Here is a 27,915-nt window from a genome sequence, read left to right on the forward strand (position 1 = left end):
CCACCACGTAGACAACTTAGCCGAATGTTATGATAGCATTATCATCAAAAGCTAATGCTGCGCACGCTAATCTTGGCCGGCGCTGTAGCCCTGCTTACTTTTCTGTTTTGACTCGAGAGTGCTTCGGCTCCCTTAAAGTGGTTCTGTAGCTACCAGTTCTTTGCCTGAGAAACTCGGCGTGTGCGTTATGTAAATTAGTCCCACTGTTGCATCACAATCTGGCAAAAAAAAAAAAAAAAAAAAGACTTTCAGAAATCAGCAGACAGGTAAAGATTTACTTGGTTGTTAAATTTCACACTTGATGTAGGCACTCCAGAGACAACTATTGTATACAAACATTAAAAAGTAGGGATGGGTGGGCACGGGCCGATACCGGCCGGATTTGAAGGTATCGGGTAAATGCTGCCGATACCAGCCACCGATACTTGAGGCAAAAAGAATCTGAAAGAGAAGAAGTCCTCCTCGGCTGTAGTTGGCGCTAGACTGCGGCCGTTTGACACATTGACGAATCATCTTTGTGCATCAGTACGAAAGCAAGGTCTGTTCACAATAATCTGTCATTGTGTTAATGGGTTTCAATGTTGCATTTAAATTAATCGTTTAAAGGCTGAATGAGACAAACCAGTTCATCGCTACAATTTAAAGCAGATGTTGCTTCATCGCACGTTGGCCCGGAGGGGGGAGAAAATTAGCCGTATGGAATTTCTACATGACGAGTGCCATCCTAAATCATCTTTACCTCTGCTGACACGCTGATGGATGACATCAACACGCATACACACAAAGTGGCGTGCTAAAAATTAGTGCTCGTCTTTAAAGGCTGACTTCATGTTATTGCCGCATCACGGGATACTTGTTGATGTGTCAGCGCGCATAAATATCATCAAAAAAAGAGCCGGGCAGAATGAAAAGAGCAAAAAAAAAAATTTTCAATAATTATGTTAAACAGTATTTATTCCAGATAAAAGACAAAATTTCAACAAGTACTGAAAATTGCAAGAAGAAATCAAATTTTGTTCAAATAACCCCACAAATTGTTTTCTACTGATTAGTATGCATTTTTGTTCAAAATCCAATTATATTCCTTTAAAAATGACTGCTGATTGTAGACTTTTTTTTTTTGCCTCAAACTGTGTTTTTCCATTAATACAAAAAAAGATAATCTTATTCCAGTAATTGTATAAAATGTTCTACTAATTAAACACATTACCTTTGTACAAAAGGCTACTAAATACTGCCGACTGTAGTTGTCTTAGCCCTCAAAAATGTTTTTTTTTGCATTAATACAAAGAGCTTTTTCTTTCAAGCGACTCCAGAAAATATCTTAATAACCAAAAGCACATTTAAAAAAACATTTTAAAAAAAAATCCTAAATTCCTTTGAAAATTAATACTGACTGCACACTTTTGAACCCCAACTTAATTTTCCGATTAATAAAAAAAATAAAGCTTATTTTATTCATATAACACCACGAAATGTTCAATTCTAGTAATTAAAGCGTGTTACTTTTTCTACAAAATTCTAAAACATTCCTGAGACAAATTACTGCTGATAGCAAACTTTTTATCTTGAAATTATTCAATCTATTCATACAAATGGAACAAACACAAATTGAAAAACAAAAGAAAAATGGGAGCTAATCTTTTTCAATAACCCACAAAATGTCAGTTTTCTTGTAAATAAAATGTGAATTATTTTTCATGCACAATCCCACTAAATGCTTTTAATTATTGCTGACTGCAACCTTTTCAGTGGCTTTAAAAAAAAAAATACAAAAAATTTTAACGATGAACACAAGTTAAAAGTGAAAATTAATCTTATCAAGTAACAAAATGTCAGCTTTTAGCTAATTACAGTGCATTATTTTTTTTTGTAAACCCTACTGAATGTAAAAAGAATAACGGCTACAATGTATGCTAACCTCCACAAATGTCTGTAATGAGTTCCCTTTAGTGAATGACTTGCTTATTACTTATTCTTCATATTTTTGAGAAGAGTGCAGGACTCCCTTAATGAAGTAAATTAGGCAGGTCAGCGGGTGGGGGGGTGAGGGGGGGGGGGGGTGTAATTAGAAGAATCGGGCCTTAATCCCTCTCCTGGGTCATCTGCTGGGGTCAGGCCTAAAGCGAGAAAGGTCACAGAAACATCCGGCCCACTGCATTAACGACGCCTTCATACTGTAGACTGTGTGCGCGCGCGTGTGCGTGCGCATGCGTGCATAGGAAGAAGGGGATTGGGCTCTCTTTATAGTTCAATAGAATCTGTAGAAAGCCTTTATAGGAGCATCTGTAAATGTAGTGTCATGTAAACAAACATGTAACAGATGTTAGTGCGTGTGTGTGTGTGTGTGTGACTGATCACTTTCTATTGATCAGTGATTACGGTGCATGGACGGGATTTACTGTATGGGGCTGAGCACATGCTCAAACACATCACAGCAGCTACTGTAGCGCACAAGGGGCAAATGTGCACGTGTGTGACCGGTCGACAAGGACGGGGATTAACACGCGCGCACGCTCGCATGCGTTTCACGTGCACAGTATCAGAATCAGTACAGAAATCAATGCACTTTATTAAGTAGAAAATGGACAAATTGTGTGGATTTCCGTCAATAAGAGTAGCATTCTTTTTGTATTAATATATATTTAAAAAAAAAGTCTACGCACCCCTGTGCAAATGCCAGGTTTTCGAATGTAAAAAAAAAAAAAAAAAAGAGCTCAAGGACAAATCAAATTTTGAAAGTTTTTTCACCATTACTTGGACCGATAACAATGGAGATAATGTGATTGCACAAGTGTGCACACCCTCTCATAACTGGATATATGGCTGTGTTAAGAATGAACCGATCGCATGGAACAGAGTGAAGACCGTCCTCATCAAGCGACGAAAATACGACGCAACAGAGACATTCGCAAAAACTGGACGTACGAGAATGCAAGGTATGTTGGTAAGGCTAGTTTTCTTTTTGCATTAATGGGAAAAATACAACCTGGGGGCTAGAAAGTTTAAAAGGTAAGGAGAAATCTAATTTTGAAAGTTTTTCCACCATTACTTGGACCTGTAACAATGGCGATAATGTGATTGCACAAGTGTGCACACCCTCTCATAACTGGGGATGTGGCTGTGTTAAGAATGAACCGATCGCATTCAAACCAATGTTAAATAGAAGTCAGCAGGCCAACAAGTGGAGAAAATCTCCATTAAGCCCGACTAACCCACCCACATTGCCCGGAATGTTACCAGCGGTCCCTGCCAATGTGCGTAAAATGTCCGCCAAGCCTAAACAAGTGTATTTTGACTGCTCTCAACAGAGGAGGAAGCACAGATTGAATTTCCACGGGGGCTTTAAAGCAGACAAAAACATCCACGCTGCAAGCGGCGGAAATAGGACTGCCTGTTAAACACAACACACACGTGCACACGCGAGCATGACGGTGGCAACCAGTCAGCTGTCACGGTGTGCTGGAGACGAAGATGAAATGACGCGTGACGGAAAAGTAGCTCCCATAGTGCTGATGATTTGATCTTTCGATGATTCTGATGATTTGAAAACAACCACAGTGAGCTGAAACAGACACCCGGCCGTGCTTTAGTTATGAATATCATAACTCGCACCTGTGACACACACACACACACACACACAGAATACAGCATGACAAGTATCCTGGCTCGGGGCCAAACAAACCAGGCAACACCTCCTTGTCCTTTATTTTGAATGGAACTGGAGTGGTTTTATTCCCCCCCCCCACATCATTGGTTTGACTTATAATAACTTCAAGCCTGTTCACACCTCCTTATTTGCCCCTGCATATTATTTTGCGCGTATGTGTGTGTATAAGCATTTTGGGTCATATTTTTCAATTATTTATTAAGGTATTGTTAGACAGCCATCTACGAAGACTTTTTTTTTTTTTTTTAATAATAATATGGAGCAATCTTATACCTATATTTATATAGTTACCTCACCAACAAAATAATATATATTACAAATATACTGTATACACAGTGGAGAAATGTTTGCAGACAAAACTGTAGAGTGACCACACATTAAACTCTACTGGAACACGGATGTTCACTAAAGATCATCTTTAATACCGTATTTAATGCAACTGCATTAAATTTACAATTGCAAATGAGAATCTGTTCTTAATCGCCTGACCTGGAAAAATAAAGGTTAAATAAAATCAATACACGGAATACTTTTTTTTTTTTTTTTTTTTTTTTTTTTTTTTTTAAACTATAAGTGGTTCTTAATCACACAGAAAGACCAGGACCATGACAAATGGCTGGTTAGACAGCAAAAGGCTGTAAAAGACCTATAAGGAAACCATGTGGGCTCACGCATAAACACATGTAGGTAGGTAATAAACTACGTAGGTAGGGTTATTCAGAAAGTAGGCAGTTAGGTTGGTAACAAACTAGGTAGGTAGGTCAGAAACCAGGCAATTTGAGCAATAATCAGGGAAGTTGACACAGATGATTTGCTTTCACGGGCCACATGAAATGACTTGGCGGGCCAGATTTGGCCCCCGGGCCTTGAGTTTGACACCGGTGCCATAAAGTGTTTGTGTGTGATTCCCAACCAGTGGCTCAAGACCCAAATCGGAGTCCAGGAGAGATTAAAAAAACAGGGTGTCTCCCCACCCCAAAATTATTATTATTTTTTTTTAAGATTTAGATATGAATGTGAATAACTAAGTCTTAGACATGAGAAATAAAAAAAAGTTCCCCACAAGTGAAAATCCATTAGGTCTCCCTTACATAATCCTGCAGAGTAACAAAGACGTGGGGATGAAATGCGAACCTCTCGCCGGAGGAAACGGCTTCACATCAACAAGCCCCTTCATCACTCCCAAATATCAATATCCCCCTTTTGTGTCAACACCCTCAGCATCCGGGCCAGCTCCAGAGCCGAAGACGGGCGCCAAAGGACGCGGATAATCTGCGTCCATGAGCTCGAGCGTGCACGCCGGCGGCGAGGCGAGACTATCGGAAGGAATCATCGCATCGGGCGGGAGGAAGAGGAGGAGGAAGCCTCGGTACTGGTCTCACAAGTAACAACATGGCAACGTGAGGGAGCTTGTTTTGCTCGCTGGCTCTGGTCTGTTTGGACAAGCGGTTCTCAAACTGGGGGGCCCGGTTCGCAATATTTGCAGACGTAGCGCTATCTAATAGAAAAGGGTCGTGCTCCGCTGCCACCTTGTGGCGTCTATAGGCATTTATAAACCTTTGTAGGAGGTGTGTTTTTTGCGTTTTTTGTTTCTGCAAATGGTGATTTACAAACTGGCGAGCGTTAATTGCACACAGAACACAAAGCTCATCAAGAAAAACAAATACAGATTATATATCTTTTTTTTCTTCTTCTTATTCTATACATTTTCTCATGTGCGCCTAGATGACTTCCTGCCTGCCTTCATTTCCCACGACCATTCGCGCTGCAGGGAAGGACACGCCGTTCAGATGCTAATGTAGCATGAGCCCAGAACCACCACAGTACTGACCATGGAGTGTGTGTGTGTGTGTGTGTTGCCAACACCTTTCTATCCGGTTGACACCCATGACCAAATAAACACGCTTCACACTCCATCTCAAGCCACACATGCACAGAGTAATTGAAATAAAACGTCATGGCCTCTTTTATGATTTTTTTTTTTTTGTCTCCAACGTTCCCACCGCCTTCCACATGTCGATCACACTTCGGTGACTCATGGGAAATGTGCAATGCATTATGGGTTTGAGACAAAAAAAAAATATTATATATATATATATATATATATATATATATATATATATATATATATATATATATATATATATATATATGGGACTTCACACATCAACATCTGGAGGCCAAAAAGAGTCAAGGGGAAGTTGGGAATTAATCCAGTTATAGGAATAAATTATACACCTCTCCTACCCTCCAAAAAATCTTGCCTCAAAAAAATATGAATTCTGTACAGGGGGGGGGGAAGAAAAAACATTTAATAAAAAAAAAAAAAGAAAGAAGATTGAAGTCAGGAACCAGATTTTTGTTTTAAAAAAAGTCGATAGAAAATTAGCAAGAGCTAAAAAAAGGCCGATGCCGTTTCTGAATTAAAATCAGAGTTCTTGCTTTTACATGGGGGGAAAAAACAACAACAACTTCATTGTGAACCATGACAAGCCGTGCTGTTGACAATCTCCTCCAGATGGGCGGACGAGATGTTCCCATGTCGCCTTTTCGTCTTGCCGCTCGTTTATTTTCCCTACACGTGGAAATCCAAATTCTTCGTCACACGCCCGACTGTCCGTAAAAACACCCTCCCGGTGCCCTCCTGAAAACAAAGCATTTCATCACTCCAGCACACGGCCATTCAATGCACACACTGCAATGAGTAACTGGCCTTGAACTATGAACTCATGGGTTGTAATTTCACTGCCTGTGCATCCCACACAAACACTCACACACACAAATTAATCTAGGCTTTTCCAAAACACTCACAAATGTACAGTTAAGTGTTTTAGAAAAGCAACTCAAACTCAAGATCCTGATTATAGCGGCTTCACAGCTGTGTTGCATAGTGCAATGTGCAAATCCCAGAAGGGAGGAAGCAAAAATTAAAAAATTTAAAATTAAAACATTAAAAATAAACACGCTGGCTGTGAAAGTCTGCCCCCCAGCCCCCACACTCGCTATTCCGCCTTCCTCCGCGCAACCTGCACACTCGTGGTCAACAACGAGGCACTCTCACTGGATCCTGTTTTTTTCAGGAAGGTTTATTTATTTATTTATTTTTATTTTTTATTTTTTTTAAACAGTACTCTTGATAACATTAATGTTCTGTGGTCCGTATGAAAGAACCGAGCAGGGCATATGGGGCCCACGGGTCATAGTTTGCCAAACCCTCGATGTTCTGTAAATTCAGCCAAGGTTAGCATCACGCTTACTAACAAAAACGAATCTACACTCTAAGTGGACTTAATTAGCGAAAGAGGCTGTACTATAAGAGCCTAAAATAGCATTCTTCCACATGTGCTAACCTGTCAATTCAAACGGAGCCACCAAATGTGCTCGCATTTGTGGTCCCGTGCGAGCGCGGCGTCGTAAACACTAAACATAGCGAGGCCGGGGCCGAGGCCAACGAGTGCTTGTGATTAGCGCCGTGTACAGAACGGAAACCGGAGAATGTCTTCATCTTTTTTTAACGAGGGTGTCCATTTTAGAAGGAGCTCCTCCGAATTAGCTGGTCCCGCGGCCGGGCTAATTTCATACGTCGCCGTGTAAACACTAAACATAGCGTCGCCAAACATCCCATTCAAGGACAAGGAGATAATAAAAGGCATATTAGCAAATGCCGTGTGGCTGTGGGAAACAGAAACGCACACAAGATGGAGGGCCCAAATACGAAAAACATGCTGGCTTCCATTCTAGGCGGGCGAGCCTTAAAAAGTCTAAAAAGGTGTCTCGTTATCCAGTCCAGAGCGCGCAAAGGTGTGAAGTGAGGTGTTGTGGAACATCAAACAAGGGCCGATTAAGCCATAAACAACCACACACATGCACAAAACAAGCTAAGCTAACAGCAGAACCTTACATTTTTGTGCCCTTTTTTATTTTTATTCTTCTTTTCCTTAATATTTTTTTGACATTTTCTGTCAAAGCGTATGTCCGGCTGTCTAATATTTATTTCTATTTTGTCTATTATTATTATTATTATATCTATTTTTTTGTCCTATACTTGTCCATTTTTAAAATATATTTTCCACCTAATATTTTTGTAAATTTCTTGTATTTTCTTTCCTTATTTATTTATTTATTACATTTTCCATCTAATATTTATCTTTTTGGTCTAATATGTATAATTGTCTCATATTTTTGTTGTAATTTGTTTGGGCCATTCATAATTGTATTATTTCCATCTAATATTGTTGTCTATTTGTAACTATTAAACAAAAATACAGCAGAAAAGTTCGTATTCTTTTTACCCAAATATATTTTAATAATTTTTTAAAACTTTAGACTACCATTTTCTAATTTTTCCCCAATATGTATATAGTACTGTATGTACAGCATTCTTCTATTAATTTGAATTGAAAAGTGGAAAATCAGAGGTTGACCAGGATGTCGCTACTGAATTCGTTTTACTTTCCAACAACAGGAGAATCAATCCCGAACTAAAATATTGAAACAATAGCACTTTTTGCTTTAAAAAAAACAAAACAGTGATGATTGATTTACCGAGCACAAATGTGGTCTGCAGTATATCAAAGCAATTTCTAATTGAACTTAAGGATCCACGAGCGTCCATCTATGCCGCGTTGTTTTCCAATGGTCCGTTTCAGTCCCGCGCCACATTCTACATATTGTTTTAGCAATTACTGTCAGTTTTACGACACATGCGAACTTAAGACAGGAATCATACGTAATTGAATAAAAGCCCCTAAATGCGTAGAAAGGGGTGGCCTCTGGGGTGGTACGCAAAGGGCCGATATAATCTTTATGGTCCGAAGCGACGCTTCGTGGACCAGGAAACGGGAGATGGAGCAAAACTTCCACTGCAAGTGGACCTTAAAAAATCCCACGTTCATCTTGGTCTCTACAGCACCACTGTCTACTCTGTGTGCTTCCGTTCGTGTATAGGAAATTTCATGTTTCACTTTTCCATCCTCCAAACACAATTGTCAAGTGGGGGAAGGGGAAGGGGGGTGGTGGGGGGCTAGAATGCGAACCACTATTATTTACAACCTGCCCACAAACTACCGGTTGAGAATCATTGAATTAACCGAAAAGTGCTGTTGAGTCGAAGGAGTGTAACTTGAGGAAGGTGCTAGTGAACCCCCCCCGCCCCTACGCATTCTCCCAGCATGCTTATCACCACCGCTCCTCCCCGGGCCCGGCGTATCGCCGCAAGCGCCATTCGAGCGGGAGATAAACGCCCGCTGCCAGTGTGTGCGCGCTTCGCGCTGCGTAATTAACGAGTCTGCGGGGGTGAGGACATTCCGTCAGACGTCTGTCTCCGGGAACGCAATCAGCCGATTACCTGGGAGACGAGGCGGCGGTGGCGAGGAAAAGCAGAACCGGCCTGCAGTCCGCCGTTTAACCCGCCGCTGACCTCGCAATGACTGCAGAGACAGAAAAATCACAAAATGGACGCCAGATTCCCTCGTAGGGATGACTTTTTTTTTTTTTTTTTTTTTGTAGGAGGGCTGGGCGATTTGGCCTTCAAACAAAGTCTCCAATTTCTGATTTTAATCGTTTTTTCCCCCAGCTTTCTTTTTTAATAAAAAGAGCACAGCATAATGACATGATTCAAAACTATTTTTAAACCATTTTCCCTCCTCCAGCATTAACTTGCATCAACTTTTGCATAAAGAATAGAATTTTGTAGTCTAATGGTTTTAGACTGAAATAGCAGTTAATGCGTGCCTCGAGTTGGTGGATTGCAACATAGATGTGAAGCATTTATTTTTCATTTGTTATAACGTTTGGGCAATATGGCTTTGAAATAAAATCTTATGGGGGGGGGGGGGTATCACCTCTTTGATTTTAATAAATTTCCCCCCTTTGTTTTAGGGTTAGGGTTATTTTCCCCTTTCTGGGATTGTATGAATTTGTCCGGATACCCCATAGATGTCCCATAGAAATCCAAAATATTCTTTCTTTACAGTTAATGTGAAAATAAGTGCGTCCTCTTGGGAAAAAAAGGCGTTATCAAAATAGGTTTTTAAACACAATCCTAAATTAACATTCTAAATATTTAACAATTTAACATTGTACAACGAGTCGTCAAAGCGCACGGCTCGGCTGGTCCACGTCTGTCACACACTTTTCTGATGTACAGGTGCGGCAGGGTGACCTCGGCACAATATTTGCAGCCTAAAATCACAAAACTTGGCTTAAAAGTTTCCAACGTGGCTAAATCACTGCTTTTGCAAAATATAAACGCGCACCATTTACTCCTTTTTTTGTAATAAAGAAAGTATGTCAGAATTATTCCACTCGTTTTCTGTTTTTTTTATAGTGTGGATTAAAGTCATTAGAAGTTATTTTTTTCTTGTTTAATAATCGCTAGAGATGTTGTAAAAGTAGCTAAATATAGCGCCGAAATCAATTAATCGCCAAGACCTACTTTGTAGTGAGCTGGATTTCATCCGGTTGCTTGTCCGCTGGGCGAGGCAGCGTTTATTTATCACGTTGAAATGGAGCAGGACCGCCAGGCGCTCCGAGGCCTTATTAGTCAGATTTACAGCGTGCGAGAAGGTTTCTAGCTGGGATGAGGGTAATGCCGAGTGGGGGAAATCGACCATAAGCACTGTCAGCTGTTCATCAGATCACCACCAGAAGACGAGATGCGGATATAGCCAGATCACCTGCTGCTTTACATTAGATTTATTCCCCGACTAAAGAGCTTGTGTTTTCATCGCCATTCTTTTGACACATCTAATTAAAAAAAAAAAAGTCATAGTCAGTTGTATTTATACAGTGCAAATTCACAACAGAAGTTATCATAAGGTACTTTCCACAGCCGGCAACCAATGACGCAACACTGCTTTTCACTTAAGATTTTGCCATTTGTTCCCATGATAGCATTTTGGGGCTTTAAGTGAGACATATTTTGCAATGTAGCTCCAAGGATTAAAATAAATAAATACAATTGCAGAGGTCAAATCTTTGTTTCCTGAACTGAGCCTGTTTAGACGGGGTGGTCCTGTCTATGGAGGCAGCACTTAATAATCAAGCAGCTGAATTACACTTGCCAATTAGTGTAATGGCTCTGTGTACGTAGCAGACCAAAAAAAATACTCCGTGTGGGGGCGCCATTTTGTAAATTAACCGCACTGTTGCTTCAAAATTCCGAATGGCTGACAGATACAGTACATTTTGGGAAGTGGCTAGCTCACGTTAATGCTGTATATTCTTCCTAAGTCCCCAAGTTCTCAATCAATCACGATGTCAAACGCAATTGATTGTACAGCTCTCCATTTATATCTGTCTTAGGCCCCGACGTCATTCGCAGAGGTTGGAAAAAAACGGAATGCGCCTAGTTTGACAAAGTAGGATATAGAAAGCACAGATTCCAGTTTCTAAGGTAAGTCTGGCAAATAAAAGTGACAAATCATCAGAAAATTAACACTGAAGAACAGATACCTGAAAAATCTATTTAAATACAGCAACAAAGCATTTGTACATTGTTACCAAAGTTAAAATTCCTCAATGTACTTGGTAACACTTCCAGAAACACGAGTATCTCTCGCTAACGCACTGTTAGCATCATTTACTAGCGGCGACGAAGCAGACAGTGTCAAAGCTGACAGACCGCTCGTCGTATCTGCTGGTTACGAGCTCTTATCGGCCCACTAAGTGCTGGAGAGGGTGAGGAAAAATCAAGCCAGGGTCTCTGTCCAGTGTCTCCATCGCGTCTCGGAACGTCAGCGTCTGGCCCGATAGCGATTGGCACGTACTTGAAGCGCAAGTGTGGCTTGATTTATAACCCGTCACGGCGAAAAGCTCGTCGCGTTGCTAATTCTGAAGTAGGTACAAGGAGTTAAAAGTATGTTTGTGTCACGCTATTATTGATTAAAGTGATGACCAAAAAAAAAAAAAAAAAAAAAAACACCTACAAAAATGTTACTTCACACATCATTCCAAGTCAAAAGGATTTGGAGGCAACAAAATGGTTCTTCAACCATTGTCATCAACCAATGAAAGTTTAAAGATCCATTGGGTAAAAATTGTGACCCCCCCCCCCCCAAAAAAAATAAAAAACTGGTTTGACATGACAATCTCAAAAAGTGCAGTTGTAGGATACAACTTTACAATAAAGCCTCGCTATTCACGGGGTTAACCAGGACCTGGCACGAATAGCAAAGATTTGTGTTTCAAGGCAATGTTTATAATTGCCTAAAATAACGTAAACCCTAAATGTACCCCAAATTACAATTCCAAAACACTTTACTATCATTTCCAATTAATTTTACATTACCCTAAAAAATAAATGAGTTAACAATGATTTGATGTTGAAAAGGTGTGAGGACTCTGGCGTGTATGTCACCTTTTCACGACCCAGGAAACGTTGCGAGTACTCACCTACTCACTAACGGCGATTCACAAATCGGAAACAGTTTTACTGTAATTCCCAAACATTTGAAACGACTGTCAACCAAAATCTAAGAACATTTAAAGACCTGTTGAAAATTGTGTGTCAAACGATGGGATATTTGACTTGAGCAGGGGTTATCCTGGCTCAAATTAAAGCACAGGTGGGACCATTCTGATCTTTCAGGAATGGTAAATGTGCGGTTCTTCTCTTCTTTGAAGGTTTTAGGAGTGACTTCCAACGGGCAACTGGCGTAATTTTGCACCTAATAGTGCAACACTGTTCGGATGACAATTTTCACGATGTCGGAGGTTTTAGAGTCTAAGACGCCTTCAAATCTCATGTGAAGGATAAACTCTGACTTTAGTTACCTTGGCCATCGTATTTACAATAATTCAATAAATAGTGATTTCACCAGAAGACCAAAAGGTCTCAACCAGGAAGTAAACGTATGCACGAGGCCTCTCATAAGACATCCGCAGCAGTTTGACACTTCCTGCGGTCGAGGACTGAACTTTTCCGGCACTGAACATTCGTCCTGATCTGAGCGAGCGAAGTTCTTTTAAGTAAAATCGACTTCCTGTGCTATCTGAAGGCCAGGGCGCAGCGTCACAGAGAGGGAAAACCGCAGAGGAAGTGTCGTTTGAAGTGCGGCATATCAATGTCATAAGAAAACACTCAAAGTCCACAGCGTGTGTGCTTTCATAGAAGAATCCATCAATAAGGTCTTTTATGGCAGGGGTCCTTCATCTCCTCCAACTTGACTTCTTTCACTGCTTGTCTCATAGCGGCAAAATGATGAGCCTCGCTGACTCCAGCGCTCATAAATTTGATAAGCCGTCTCCTCATTAATGAGATAACGGACTCCTCCCCCATCGCGCTCATGCATTAATGCCGTCTTGGCTCTTATCTCGAGTGCGTACAAGCTGGACCGGTGGGCTGTGATTACATAAACACCACGAGACAGAGGGGCCGGAAGACGAATAATGGGATGATAGCAGGAGGGAAAGGAACGACAACATGGCTCCATCGACGAAAAGCTGGTCTAGAGAGTGTTTGTTTGCGCCAGTCACATGATGGGGATATCCAATCATAAGACAGGATATAGTTTGACGAGGATCCCGGAGAGTAAATGGTAACTTTGCTTCAATTCAGCGGTTGGATTCTGCGAAAGCTGCAATTGAAGGAAGTGGTTCAGGTGACGGCATCACAACTCTTGTCCCCAGAATGTGGCTTTCTTTGTGCGATTCTCATGGAAACACCGCTACCGCCCTGCATCACTGAGAGACGACAACTGAAGGCAGAGGAAAGCATCATGCCGAATGAAGGCTATCCCCCATTCCTGTTTCAAGGCTCCTTCAAATGTTCCCAATTTTGGCCTAATCACAGCTACTATCATCCCACGCCTCCTTTCGGGGGATTCGCCGCTAGTATCCTGCACCCCCCGGAAGCTAAAACTGACAGGAGTTTGACATGATGCCAAATATTGACCCACGCCTCTCCTACCATTACAAACATCAACTACCCTCACCCCTCCACCAAACATACACAAAATTTTACCCCCAATCCATTCTTAATTACTAAATCCCCCACAATATCCAACCACCAAACAAACCATCAAACAATATCCTCAACCAAACCATCCATAATCATACACAAAACCACCCAAAAATTCATACCTCCAAACATCACAACCATATAACAACCCAAACAATACTATTCTTCTCAAACTACTTATCATTTATCACAATATTATACCCTCCAACTTCACCTATTTCCCCCCCCAAACCCTACCCCATCCCCCACCCCCTACTACTCTCATTACCCAAACACACAAAACTCTCTTCAATCCTCCACTATTATACAAAAAAAAATTACATATCTTTAATTATTTAAACACATATTCATATTCTTTTATACCCCATATTCCATTTCATAATATCATTCCAACTTCCCTAACAACATCCCCCATCATTAATAAAATCACATCCCTCCTTTATTCCTCAATCTATCCATCCATTTATTTCATGCCTATCATTAATCACCCTTAACACCCATAATACTTATTCCAATACCTAAACCACAAATTCCACCAATATAAATTAAATTTTCTATCTCCCCCCCTAATCAGACTTTCCACCCACACCACAAACAATAAACCATATATTATTTCCACATTTAAATTATCCACAACAATTTTTCCATCTTCATTATATAATAAATTTACTATTTCCCACCCCTCCCCTACCCCCCCCCCCCCCCCCCACCTCTAACCATATTCCATTAAATCCCCCACCCCAATCAAACAAATCTCTCAACCTACAACATATCATATCCCAATCAATATTTATCTAATTACAAACATACAATATACTTATTATATACGGCAATTAGTAAATGTTTTAACGGGTGCAGATTTCTAAAGTTTTGCGAGGCAAAGTTGATTGTAACAATTTTTGTCTCTGAACCGACCAATCAGAAGACAGAAAAATGCTGATGTCATCAACGGCCAGCACTCTGGTCATTTGAAGACGAATTTGAAATCTGATTGGTTAATGAATAGATGCCGTTTGTTAGCCAGCCAATGACATTTTCGCATTGTGTGTTAGCAATAAGGTGGTGGACTGAAAGGCAAAGTTATGTGGCTGTTTTGAACAAATTCAATTCTCTGACAGGGAAGCTCTTTAGGAAATAGAGCAAGTCAGTGGAACGAAAAAACAGCCCCAACAAAGAGAGTCCAAAGTGGCGACACGCCACATGAAACACTCGCCATTAAGGCAATCTCCTGCCCTCTTAAATCCCATAATAAGTTGGTCGCTTTTAATTGTCGCTTCACTCGAATGTGCCGACGATCCAAGCTCTACTTCTCAGCAACATCGATGCGAGGTCTTAAATGTGGCGGTCAGCGTGTGCGAATCTCATCCGTTTCGGGGCGCTTCCTCGTCCGCTTAACTTTATGTGCACTTGCGGTCTGGAGGTTTTGGGTTATTTCTGAAAGCAAACGGCGAGGAACAATCTGAAACATTTTAACGGGGCGTCCTTCAAAGGGAAGTCAGCTCTCTGGTGAAGCTCATTAACAGACACCATCCAGATTGGATCCAAACGCTTTGGCTTTTTACAGGCCTTCGCCCCAAATGGGCCAAATCTTTATAAACAATAAACATGAAGTAGATATTTTGGGCCTGCAGGCATTCGCACCCAACAGCTAGAGTTTGGAGAGAGTATGGCATCGATAGAAAAGCGCACATCTGACAATCAGAACTTTGTTCCAAAGTGAATGACCCTTGTATCGACAAATAAGGGAAGGAAATAAAAGGGAGGGGGACGAAAGGAAGGAAAAAAAGGTCAGCGCAAAGATAGGAAAGGAAGAAAACGTAAAAGCATAGAAAGAAATGAAAGGAAAACCATGCAAACGACAGAAAGGAAACATCAAACAAAGGAAATAAGGAGATAAGAAATAAAGGGAAGAAAAGGGAAAAGAGAAAAGGATTGGAAATCAAAAGCCAAGAAAGGAAGGAGAGGAAAGAAAGGCAACAAGGAAGAAAAAAAGGAAATGAGGGAAATGGGTAATAGCAAAGAAAGGAAAAAAGACGAAAGTAAAAAGAAAGCAAGGAAAGAAAGTAAAAGCAAAGAAAGGAAAGGAAGGGAAAAGGCTAACAGCAAAGAAAGGAAGAATGTAAAAACAACAAAGAAAAGAAAAAGAAAAGAAAGCAAAGAAAGGAAAGTAAATCAAAGAAAGTAGAGGAATGCAAAGTGAGTGATCATTTTTCAAGCTGGAAAATTGAACACACTATGGATCCCAATTAAGGCAACACACACACATGCACACTCTCTCTCTCTTTGTTCCTTTTAAGTATTGCATCTGAAATTGTCATTAAAAGTGTTTGTATCCTAACGGTCCCAGCATGGTCGTCATTTGTGCTTTTGCCGCTTTCTTCGCTCATGCGTCTTCTCTTTCTCCATTTCTCACACATCACTCTCGCAGGCTATTTGTAGAAAGGCCTTTTCATCCTGCCGTTATTTTGCGGTAACGTACGCAACGCTTGTTAGCACGCTAAGCGCCACATTCCACGCGCCGGCCGTGTTGGCGATAGCTTGCTGGCTCGTTACTCAAACGGAGACCTCCACCAAGGCAAAGCCACCCTAAACATGTTCTTTTTTGACTTAGGAAAAAAAAATAAAAAAATCACGATGTGCCAGGTGATGCTGTTCCACTCCTGTCCTGTAGATGGTGGTAATGTGCATGACAAAACTTAACTGTAAAGTGTTCCTATTTATTTTTTTGGCACAATTTAACTAAACTAATTAACTAATTAAAGATGACCTTGTGCTTTTGAACCTTGAGGGAGGTAATAAAAGCTTTGTCATACACTTCTCTTCATTCTTCATATTGGACATTGTTGAATAATTTTCATGTAATGCGCCGCTAACTACGATCAAATCCTAACCTCGCACTTTTCGCCCTTGATGAAGGTAACAAATCGTAATCTGTATTTACCATGCCAATGGTTCATTGTTCACGTTGGACAACATCAATAGTAAGTTTTGTTGAAATCTGTATAATTTATTTGCGTAATTCGCTGATAACCAACTAACAGCGACTTTTGCCTCACGCTTTTTGCACTTGGTGAAGGTAATACAAACTGATCTTTAATCCATAGCTACAGAAATTTGCCGCTGCGACATCTCTATACGTCGCGGGACGGTCAAAAGGTTACGAGGTCACGGCCCCGCTGACTGCCTCTGCGGCCAATGGTCAATCGGCGTCCGTCGGAGGGTGGCATAAGCACTTAAACTCCAGTAAGGCGACACGAGCGTGCGCGCACAAAGCATGTCCAGAATTTGCAAAGGACCCTTAAGAAAAACTAATCAGCTCATTTTAGGGGAATGACAGGAGGGAGGAAAGAAGGAAAGAAAAATGGAAGATGAGAAAGGGGAAGGGAATGAAAGAAAAGAAAGCAACAAAAATTAAGGGAAGAGGTGGGAAAGCAAAGGAAGGGAAGAAAGTAAAGTAAAAGAAAGGAGGAGTAAAATAAAAGTAAGCGTAAAGAAAAGGGATCGGGAAAATGAAAGGGAAGTAAAAGAACAAAAGAAAGTCAAACAAAAAGGAACAAAAGGAAGCAAAGAAAAGGTAAAAGGATATCAAGGAAGAAAAGTAAATGCAGAGAATGGAAGGAGAAAAAAAGAACAGGAAAGAGGAAAGAAAAAGTAAATTGGAAGAAGGAACAAAAACTAAAAGGAATGATAGGAAATCAAAACCAAAGAAAATACAAAAAGTGAAACCAAGGAGAGGAAGAAATGTGAAAGCAAAGAAAGGAATGCCAAAGTAAGGCGCTCCCCAGGTGAAAGGGTCACCTGCACGCCCGCCTGCCCCTTTCTGCACTTCTCCGCTGCTTCAATTTCCTCCTTTCACTCAACACGCACGCTCGCTCCCCGAGTGCTGCTTTAAAGCGTCGCCTATCCAAACAGGAAGTTGGCCTCTGCCCCGGCTGCAGTTGAGGCTTCATGGGTGGAGAGTTCATTAGTCGCAGCTAACAGGCTAATTATCCGCTTCGGCGCACCTGTAAAACTTTACTGAGTGTCAATCTTGCTCCGGCGGAAACCTAGGTGTGTGGCTGCATGTGTGTGCGTGGGTACATGTGTGCGCGTGGGTGCATGTGTGTGCGTGCCCGCGAGCGTTTCATAGGAGTACTACTAGAAAGTAGGTACCAATCCTGGTCGGTTGAATAATGTGGGATTCAAATCACGCATCAAAAGAGCACGTTTTGCATTTGAAAAAAATAAATACAAATTATTTCCATGATTTCTGACCACTTGAAGGCAGCACAAATCAAGCCGTGCGAAGGCACCGCTGGCCTAGTTATGTAGTCAGCGTACATCAAGAAGTCAGAATGCTTACGTAGTTACGTTACAATGGCGATGCGCTGGTTAACAGTTCGCTTCAACGCAGCAAATCTTGGAGTAACAACTCTTCACTGAGATAAAAATACAATTTTTCCTTCCGTCATTTAGCCACGTTGACCGAACGAAGATGGAAACTAGCTTTCGTACAATGTCGAGAAGTACCTGAATGTAGTTTGGGGGTGGAGGGGTTTATGGATTGTTCCACTTCAAATTAAATGGACACTTGAAAGTGTTAACTTTCCAAGGGTAAAATCGTGGAAAAGAAAAGACGTCGGGAATTTCCTGAAACTCGGATTCGGTTGTTTTGTGGGTTCAAAAGATTGTTTTAAGCAAAACTGCATTTTAATGGGAGGTTGCACATGGAGGAAACCAGGTTTTACGCGGATTTTTTTGCATCACAAATGGTACCAACTGCATCCTTCTCCGGCATATGGAATTACCTGAAGCAGGATTTTTACTCAACCAGAAAATCCAATTCAAGTCCTTAACTTTGAGACAAAATCATTAGCATTAGATGAGACATAAAATCCCGAGGTAACGCACACACACACACACATTTTTGAGAATAAGGAACTTTCCACCCTTTTTACTACTACGAGTGGCAAAAAAAACCTTCATCCTACCACCCCCGCACACTCACCGGCGCCCCCTGCCCGGCGGCCTCTTTGTAGCGGTGTTGTGACTGTATCAGATGTGGGGGCAATAAAGCGCTGAGCGGGTTGGGGTAGCGGGTGGGGGGGCCAATGTGTGAATTTGTAATGTGCTTACGCTGGAACTGCGGCCACCAAAACGCCGAGCAACACTCCCACACACTCGCTAAGCAGGGGGGAGCAAACGGGAGGCCGACCAGAGCACCCCGAACACCTTTCATCCTGGTGAGGGTGGAAGTGAGTGTGAAGTTTTCTGGAGTTGATCCGCAACTTGCAAAGTTACAGTATGGAGAAGAATAGTTGGCAAACCGAGGGCCCCCAGACCCGCAAGCTGTAACTTGGGCTCTCCAAAATAATTAGCAAGACGCCGTCCTCCGTCGCCATATTGGGGTTCCACTTTTACAGTTTCACTGGAATCGCAGATTTTAAAACCATACACATTTAATTTTATATCATGGGTTTTTCCACTATATTGTGATAAAGTGCAATGTGTCTACTGTAACGCAGAACTGGCTTAGGTAACTGCAAATCTACGGTACACTTAACATTGTTAGCTGATTTGATATAGCCTACCACTGCCAATTACAATCGCTCCACAGGTGGTCAAGGATAGATACAGCTCGCTGGTACACTTTCAATCCCTTTATTGAACAAACGGCAAAAAGACAAACTAACAAGTAACAAGCACATGCATTCACAAGCTGTCAATGGCCACAATTTACGACGAGTAACTCAACACGCAGCTAGTCTAACAAATGGTTAGCCATTGAACAGTCAGCGCTATCCTGAGCAAACACTGCAAACTCTACATTCTCATTCGCTGACTTAGACATCGTTCAACAAGCCGGGCACCGCCTTTTATGGCAACACGCATTCAATGTCACAGATACTACAGTGTACAAAATGAGAATGGCGACCAAGTGGACAAAAATAATAACTGCAACTCCCATGTATATTTTGTATAGGTATTCTGTGTAAGTTTAAAAATATATAAATGATGACAAAAATATGGTCGCTACTTTATGAATTTTTTTCATCTCTCACGGGTGCTTCTGGAACGTAACCGCTGCAATAAACGAGGGACTACTCCCCCGCCTCTATGTGAATTTTCAGTTGCACGTGATTAAAATGTGCTAAACTGATGCAATTCACCCCTCTTTTCCTTGAAAATAATCAAATAATTGTGAGTAACTTCAAAAAGGACCTTTTCCAGTGTATTCATTTTTTTAAAATTTATCTTTCATTAATCGCTGACAACCTCACTAATTCACATTCTTTTGTTCTTTTTGAAACACCATAAGATGCAACAAGATTGTGCCAAAGCCCTGTCTAAGTATGAATTAGTCTCAAGGAAGTGTTGACGGCATACATCTCAACGGAGAGACAAGCTTACAGGAGTGAAGTACGTTTAGCCTGGGTCGTTAGTAGATGTTACGAGCAGTCTTTGTTGCATGATACACAACATCGTCCGGTGTTTTTTTTTTCTCTCCTGAATTCATTGCAGTTTTTTTTGTTTTTTTTTTGTTAAGAGCACTTGGCTCGGCCCCCGCCGGGCATTCTAGGTCCTGGAAGGTCATCGAGCAGCAGAGGAGCAAATGGTGTCGCTTCCCTCAACGCCAGGGCAAAGTTCAGAGGGGGACTCTTACGACAGCACTTTTTACCTACAGCACGGACACATAAAAGGCCGCTTTCTTTTACGGCCGCAAATGGCCTGCCAGTTTTGGACGCTCCCCCTGTGCCGAAAAGCATGAGGCTAATGAATTCAAGCAGTATGATGTCATCATCAAACAAATAGAGATTTAAGTATGTTGCTATATGATGTGCTGCTAAAAAGAGAAAAAAAAAACAGATTTAGATAAGACGGATTGTGGTATTATGCTATCGTTATGTCAGGAAATATGGTTCTTTATTCAAAATGATGAGGAACTAAAAAAAAAAAAAAAAGAAGACATTGAACCCAAAATGTACAAAAATCTGAAAGTGCAATGGATCACTGGACTAGCGCCACATGATTGAGCTTTGTGTGGAGAGCAGGACTTTAACGTCGTCATCAATGAAATGAGTTTCAAGACAGGGCAGGACACATTGCTATACCGCGCTGAAGTCAAGAGAAAGAAGAAAAATACTCACGGTCAAATAATTGGATACGTGTTCATGCCTCTCAATTCAAGACAAAAGCAAAAGACAGATGGTTATACAGTATACCGGTAGTTTTCTTTCAAATGGTGCATGACATACTGCTTGCTATATTGCACCAAAATCATGAAAAATCAAATAATGATTCTTTTCTTTTTTCCAAGATTGGATGCTATCCTGCTGAAGTCAAGTAAAGGAATGAAAGACCGAATGCTGCTCTGAACTCCAGGAAAAGATAGGACGGATAGTTGCATACTTAGTCATCTTCTTTATTCAACTCCGCAAATAAAGAATGCAAGTGATTGCCATGTTTTTTTCCCCCCATCTTTTTTTGTGTCATTTTATGGCATTCTTGCTCTCGTCGTGTTGTGGTAACACTATCATATTCCTTATAAGTCCTAATAGGGATATACAACCCCCCCCCCCCCGTCAAATGTAGTTTTTACAAGATGGAGCAAGTCTAGCTTTAGTGAAGTCTAATGGCTCGCTTAAAAAATGTTGGATTTCAGTTCAGTCGAATCAGATAGACGACTGCAAAGGTCCCGAGGCTTCAATAACTCCGCCTTGAAGCGAGTTCACTGCAAACTGCCGTCACCTTCACTCGGGTCCAACTCAGCTGAAGGTCCACGAGGTTATGAAAATAAAAAGACTTTTCATTGTTGCTTTGCTAGAGAAGGCTTTTCTTTTACCCGGGCCCCGCTCTGGAAGCCGCTCCCTGGCGCAGACGTGCTGACTGCGGTGATTTTGTGGGCGCAGTGGACCGTGGTGCACCCTTCACCACTCGCCGCTCCGCAGGCGGGGTGTGCCGCTCAAGCGGAGACGCCGCGAAAGCCATCTCGCCGCACCCCGCTCGGCGGAGGCCCGCTGGCTTATTATGTTGTGGCCGGCCAGGTGGCGTGTCAAATAAAATCTCATATTGCTGCACGCTTTCGTCATGAGGTTCAATAAAAGAAAGGGAAAAGGAAACACTTTTTTTTAAAATCATGGTTCTCCTGACAATTTTTTGTAACCCAGAAAATGGGACGCCGCGACTTTAAGAGACGATCGATCAAACAGGTTTTGGATTATGAAGAAAATTGGGACCAAAAGACACCAAGTTGTGATCCAAAAACTAGGAGATCATTAATAAAAACAATAAATACCACTGAGCATTGTTGCATGGCAACCGTATCCACTTTTGTGAAGAAGAATAGTACTCTTTCTTCTACTACTCCTCCTGTAAGTGATTCATGGGGTAATGCGGTACTATTAGTCATTTTTCATAGAGGATAACAAATATATGCCTGTGAGTATTGCTATATAATCTGTCTACATGTGCTGTTCCAACGTTTGTGTTCAAATATCAACCAGGTGTGGCATTAAACAGCTTGAAGCCTTTATTTGACGAATTGTTCACTATTTGCCAAACTGCTGTTTCTTGCAGAGTTGAACTGAGTTCACGACCATCTAGTTTAAAAAAAATAAAAATAAATAAAATCATGTTGGGTCATTTGTATTTCAAGGCAACACCGTATAAGGTAACTGTTGTTTGCTACAAATGATTTTTTTTTGCTTTTCTTCTTATCTTGTAAACACTCTGCCGTGTCCTGTATACTGCTGTAACACCTGAATTTCCCTTCGGGGGATCATGAACAATTATTATCTCACAGTATCTTATTTCAAATTTATGACTCAGGATTTTTGAGGAGCAACATTTTGATCTGAGCTATGCGCTTCCAAGCTGCTAATATTTTGCTGAAGTCGCCTTACCAAATGTTTATAAAGTAACGTGTAACAAACATGTTGAGACAAAAAGGGACATATCTTTCATTCTAGCACTTATTTTCACATTATTTGTTCAGATTTGCTTTTTATTATTTTAACTCTTTACCATGTAGCCATTTATCCCCCATTTCCTGGAACACACAAGCATCACTACAGCGTCCACATGCCCTCTTTTTGAAGCTCAAACTATTACATATTGTTGCTTTAATCCAAACAGTTTGACGCCAACGATGAAGACGGCCCCTTTTACATCTGGAACAAATAATTAAATGCTACTTTTGATCAACTTTATCTCTATAACACAGGATGTCCTGACGCTTCACAGTGTGAAGATGCCGGTGTCGGCCAGTGGGGAGTGTTGACACACTTGCCCTACCTCCGCCGCCGCACATGTACGCTGTCACACGCACACAACACACACACACACACACACACACACACAAACACACACTGCTGGTGTACCTCCTGTCCCCCTCTGCTTCCACATATAACATATCAAAGCATCGCAGTGTGGCTGCGGATCTCAGCGAGGTTGCCCTCACTTCCTCGGCAGGAATATTCTTGATCTCAACGCTCAAGCACACACGCGCACAATGCAAGGTGATGAAGGATGGTACCCCCAGCTGATTCACACACACTTTCCCTTACCAAACACCTGCAATAACACCCCAAACACACACACACACACACACACACACACACACACACACAAAATGGCACAAATGTTGGCTTATGCTGAACCTGCCTGTGGTATACTTGGGTTGGAGAATTTATACCAAACATTGTCATTTTTAATCAAACTCAAAACAGACGGAAGTTGACAACTTGTTCTGTTTTAAAGGGGACATATGGAAATATCACTTTATTTATTTAATTTTTATTTGATTTATTTATTTTAAATAACTGCCAGCCTTCCAAGTTAACATGAATATTTGACTTCTAAAGCAGCCAATGGCAGTGGATGTGTAATGTCCGGATACAAATCGTCGTGTGCACAAACAGTTGGAACGCAAAATCATTTCCAAATGGCTATAAAAAGATGAAATCTGCTAATTGCACTTCGGTATAAAATATGAAGCACACAGAGGACAAAACTGAAGAGTCACTCATTGTACTATCATATGTAATATGTCATGAGTAATTGCACGGACCTATCTATGCTGATAAAGCCTATCTGGGTCCACTTCCTAGTGAGCAGCAGGAGGAGGAGGAGAAGAAAGGAGGAATAAAAAGATTAGAGGGGAAAACAGTGGAGCCATTCATGGAGAGGCTTCCTCTGGGAACGTGGCGCTTTGTACCGACAAGAACTGTGTGAAGAAGTGTCTATGTTTGTGCGCGTGCGCATGTGTGTGTGTGTGTGTGTGGGAGTCAGAGAAACCCATCAGCGTCAGGCAGAAATCATTAGAATAGGTGCCGGAATCCAATCGAGCGGAACATGGTGTATGTATTTGATCCATATGTAGATACATGTACAGAACACACAACTCAGTGCGTGTGGTCTCATCCTCCCATCCTGTTTGGGAATGTGTGTGTGTGTGTGGGTGGGGGGGGGGGGGGGGGGGGGGCTTCCTTTGGCTCGGAAGCCTCTGTTGTGACTACATTATAAGGCCCAACTCGGACCCCCCTCACCTAGGACACCCTCTGAAGCCAGGCAAGGTCTAAGTGAAGATGGTGCAAACATCTCCATCAAGCTTGAATTCATTCCTTATACAGGAGGTCCTCGGGTTACAACAGTCCTGGCATAGGAAATGTCTCGAACGGTAACGAACGGTGCGCAATTAACTAGTTTCCTGGGCAGCAGAAGAATAACGTGGCCAGTTAGCGCCGTATTACCGTTTTCCATTTGATGGTTTTATATCTATGGCCGATAAGTGCCGACTAATGGGTCCATTTTTGTTTTGTTTGTTTCGTTGGAACTCAAATTTTGGTTCGCAAAAAAAACAAACCAAGCGACGGTAACTTGTAAAACTCTGAAGTCAAGGTAGCGCTGTATTTTATCTTTCCACCTTGATCATCTTGGAAAACTTTTGCAGACGACAAAAAAAAAAAAAAAAAAAAAAAAAAGAAGACCTGGAGGTCCTACCCCCTGGGCCTTCATTTTGACACCTGTGATCTATTTGATTAATTCTTCTTTAAGGCAAAATACTTGCACAGCAACACACCCTGTCGAACTAGACACACACAAACACAGGCGAGCGAGACCGAGAGTCACAGGAGGGAAACCTGGAATGAATTTCTCTGTGTTTACCCAAAATATACAGAACCCAGGCTGCCTCCGTCCCAGCCGAGCGCCGACAAATCCGCCAACCGCTTATCAAATTAAACCGCCATTAGCTGCGTAAACACACGAGCTGGCGCGTACGCTCACAAAGACGGCCGAGCGCCTCACACATGTTCCTTCCTGTTTGTAATCCCACTGTCTTCGATAACCCGGCTGAGCCTCGACGACCCGCCGCTTTGGTCGTCCGTCAGCGCCCGTTGCCGCACTTGATTACAGAGGTGGGGAAAAACTACTCTGACTCTATACCTAAGCACAATGGGACCTTGAATAACGAGTGCCCCAATTTACAAGCTTTTTAATTGATGAGCTGTCGCTTGGCCTATTTTTTGCTTGGTGTTGGGAGTAGGGCTGTCCCCATCGAATATTTTTGGAATCGATTATTCCATCAATGAATCTGATACGTAATCTAATGATAAATTTATTTTGCTAAACTTTTTTTCTGTTTACCGGTTTATTAACCCATTTGTGTTGTTTATTTGTTATTGATAGATGATTGAAGAAAAGCAAATAATGAAGCAATATCACAAGAGGGCGGGAGTGCTGATGTACTCCGCAACCTTTTTGAAATTGAGAGCTACTTCTCGGTTATTGATTAATGTGAAGGGCTACTAGCTTCACATACACTTCTGAGGTTGGTTGTGGTTTAGCTACGTCAGTTACAGGTCATTCATTATTTAGTTTAGTATCAGAATATTTACTGTGGATAGGCTGAAATCTGAGGATTTGGACTGAATGATAAGAACTGAAAAAAAATGCACCTTACCACACCATGTTGTTGTCTTTTTTCCTCATTGGAGAGAATTTTGGAATGCCAGAGGTTGGTGCTTTTTAGGCTGGCACAAGACACTACGCATTAGCCGTGAATCATTATAGTCGACAACAAACAATTACTTTAAATGAGGACATGGATGGAAATTTCTGGCTTCTCTGAGCTTGTTGCTGTTGTAATTCATGCTCCCTGGTTCACATTTGTCCACCTTATAAGACCCCAAAACCTCAAATCAATCAATATCTCAACTGCAGTTTTTATTTATTTAGTTAGTTTGTTTTTTTTTTACATTGTGCCGTCATCTGTAAATTTTGAAAAACGTAAGGAGCCTATTTTGACAAAGGAGTAGAAAGTGTGTTTTCAAATATAGGGAGTCAAAGTCAAACAGAAAAATACTGAAATAGCTGAAAAATCGACTTCAGTACAGTAAGAAAGCTTTTTACTCTGTGACTCCCCACCACTGTCGACACACGGACCCCCCTTGTCAATCCCCAACAAGTGTGGCATCTGGACCAATTCCTTCCATGCGCGCTTGTTAATGTGCAGGATTTTGCCGTAAAGCGGCGAGCGCAAGTAACAGTCTCGTGAAAGTCTGGCAGCTGTCGGGGGGGAGAATTTATCTCGTAATGGTGGCTAAGGTAAACTGCCACAGTGAGAGATGGCTGTGAACGGAACAGTCCATCAGAGTGAATGGAACAGTCCATCAGCATAAAGCAGTCATCACGCAAACAGAACAACACGGCTGAATAAAATTGCATTTACGGTCGGTGTCCCATGTATGGATAGTGGTTAAGGACGCAAAACAAATGAATTGTATCTGGGGGAAAAAATGGCCACACAAGAGGGACATTCGCCATACTGATAAGCAGTTGGAGCTTCAGGGAAATAAGTCAGTAAACCTATGAGTAATGAGACCTCCGCCAGGGCCCAAAGAATCAGGAATCGCTGGATTAGAACAATGATGGCGTGCCTGGTGACAACATTCTATTCCGGTCCTGCAGGTGGCGGCACGACAATACGATGACAATATTTTGATAGTATTACAACATCTCAATACTAAGACTTAACTGTAATTCCCCCCCAAAAAAATAATAATAATAAAAAAATAAAAAAACTCAAACCACACTTTAATCTGGATTTGGAGATTAGTTGGGTAGTTTTTACATTATTCTGTTAACTAATGTATCAAACATCTTGCTTGGTGGAGATAATAACGCTTAGTTTTTGACTGAGGTATTACATTTGCTCCTGTCGAAGAACTAAAAGAGTAAACCGAAGACTCTCCGTATTAGACCGCACAGGGTTACCTAATCCAATGTACGTTTCGTTTCAGGACATTACAGCCGAACTGAATATGCTAGCCATCATATTAAGAATCTATTTTCAGTGTTTGTGTGAGTTATTGCTCTGCACACCGTAGCGCCTTTTAGCCTGAAACGCATCCAAACAGAAACACAATTGTCCCTCACTGGAATTCTAGCCCACGTCTCCTCTCTTTTCTAATAAATCCAAGTGGGAGCCTTTTCCAGCTTTTACAGGAACAGCGAGTCGTGAAACGCTTGATTTCAGATGGCAGCGCGTGAATGTTTTCAGTTAACTTTATTGATCCGTGGCCCGCGCAAGCAACCTCGGCCCGGGCGGATTCACACCTCCCGACATTTGGGAGACACCTTGAACGCCAGATGGCCGGCGGCCCGTTCTCCCCTGCAGCGATCCGAAGGGGGTTGGGTGGGGGGTGCGGGTGGGGGCAGTGTGGTGGTGTGCAGACCAAGCTCTGCCAAGGCCAAAAATAAGACAGTGGCTTTTGTAATGTTAGCATTTGATGTGTATTTAGTTGAGTTTATGTTGTTAAAGATGTCACTACGTACTTAACGTATGGTTCCGCACGGTATTACAACATCATAAACACAGTGGACTCTCCATGACACTGGAAGTTGTTAAAAATTCAAAACAATTATCCCCACATAAAGGGAATTAGTAAACCTTTATTAAATGTATAGGCAAATTACAGTCACAGAACCTTTTTTTTTTTTTTTTTTAAATAATTAAGGGTTGGTAATACAAATTTATCTCGCCAACATTTGACCTTAAATACTCTCCTCTAAGACCATGCTTCATGTTTTTTTGTATCAACATCCCGCTTACACAGCTCAGAGTGCCAACATGGTAAGAGAAAAGTAACGGTCTTCTCACATTTGATAATTTAACGCTCGTATAATGTTGGAAATAGACTTTCCAATCACATCTGAGATCCAAATCACTTCTTTCCGACTTTCTCAATTCTCCGGACTAATTTAACGTGTGATTTCATTGCGTTTATCTTTTTCCACTTACAAT

At 41.5% G+C, this 27,915-nt stretch overlaps 1 long non-coding RNA gene across 1 annotated transcript in view; it reads right to left on the minus strand.

The window, feature by feature from the left end:
• Positions 1-27,915, minus strand: part of LOC133468589 (uncharacterized) — a 56,315-nt gene that overhangs the window by 16,697 nt on the left and 11,703 nt on the right. The gene's annotated exons all lie outside the window — the stretch shown is intronic.

The sequence above is a fragment of the Phyllopteryx taeniolatus genome, chromosome 18 (genome assembly GCF_024500385.1).
Source record: "Phyllopteryx taeniolatus isolate TA_2022b chromosome 18, UOR_Ptae_1.2, whole genome shotgun sequence".
In the NCBI taxonomy this organism is placed as follows: domain Eukaryota; kingdom Metazoa; phylum Chordata; class Actinopteri; order Syngnathiformes; family Syngnathidae; genus Phyllopteryx; species Phyllopteryx taeniolatus.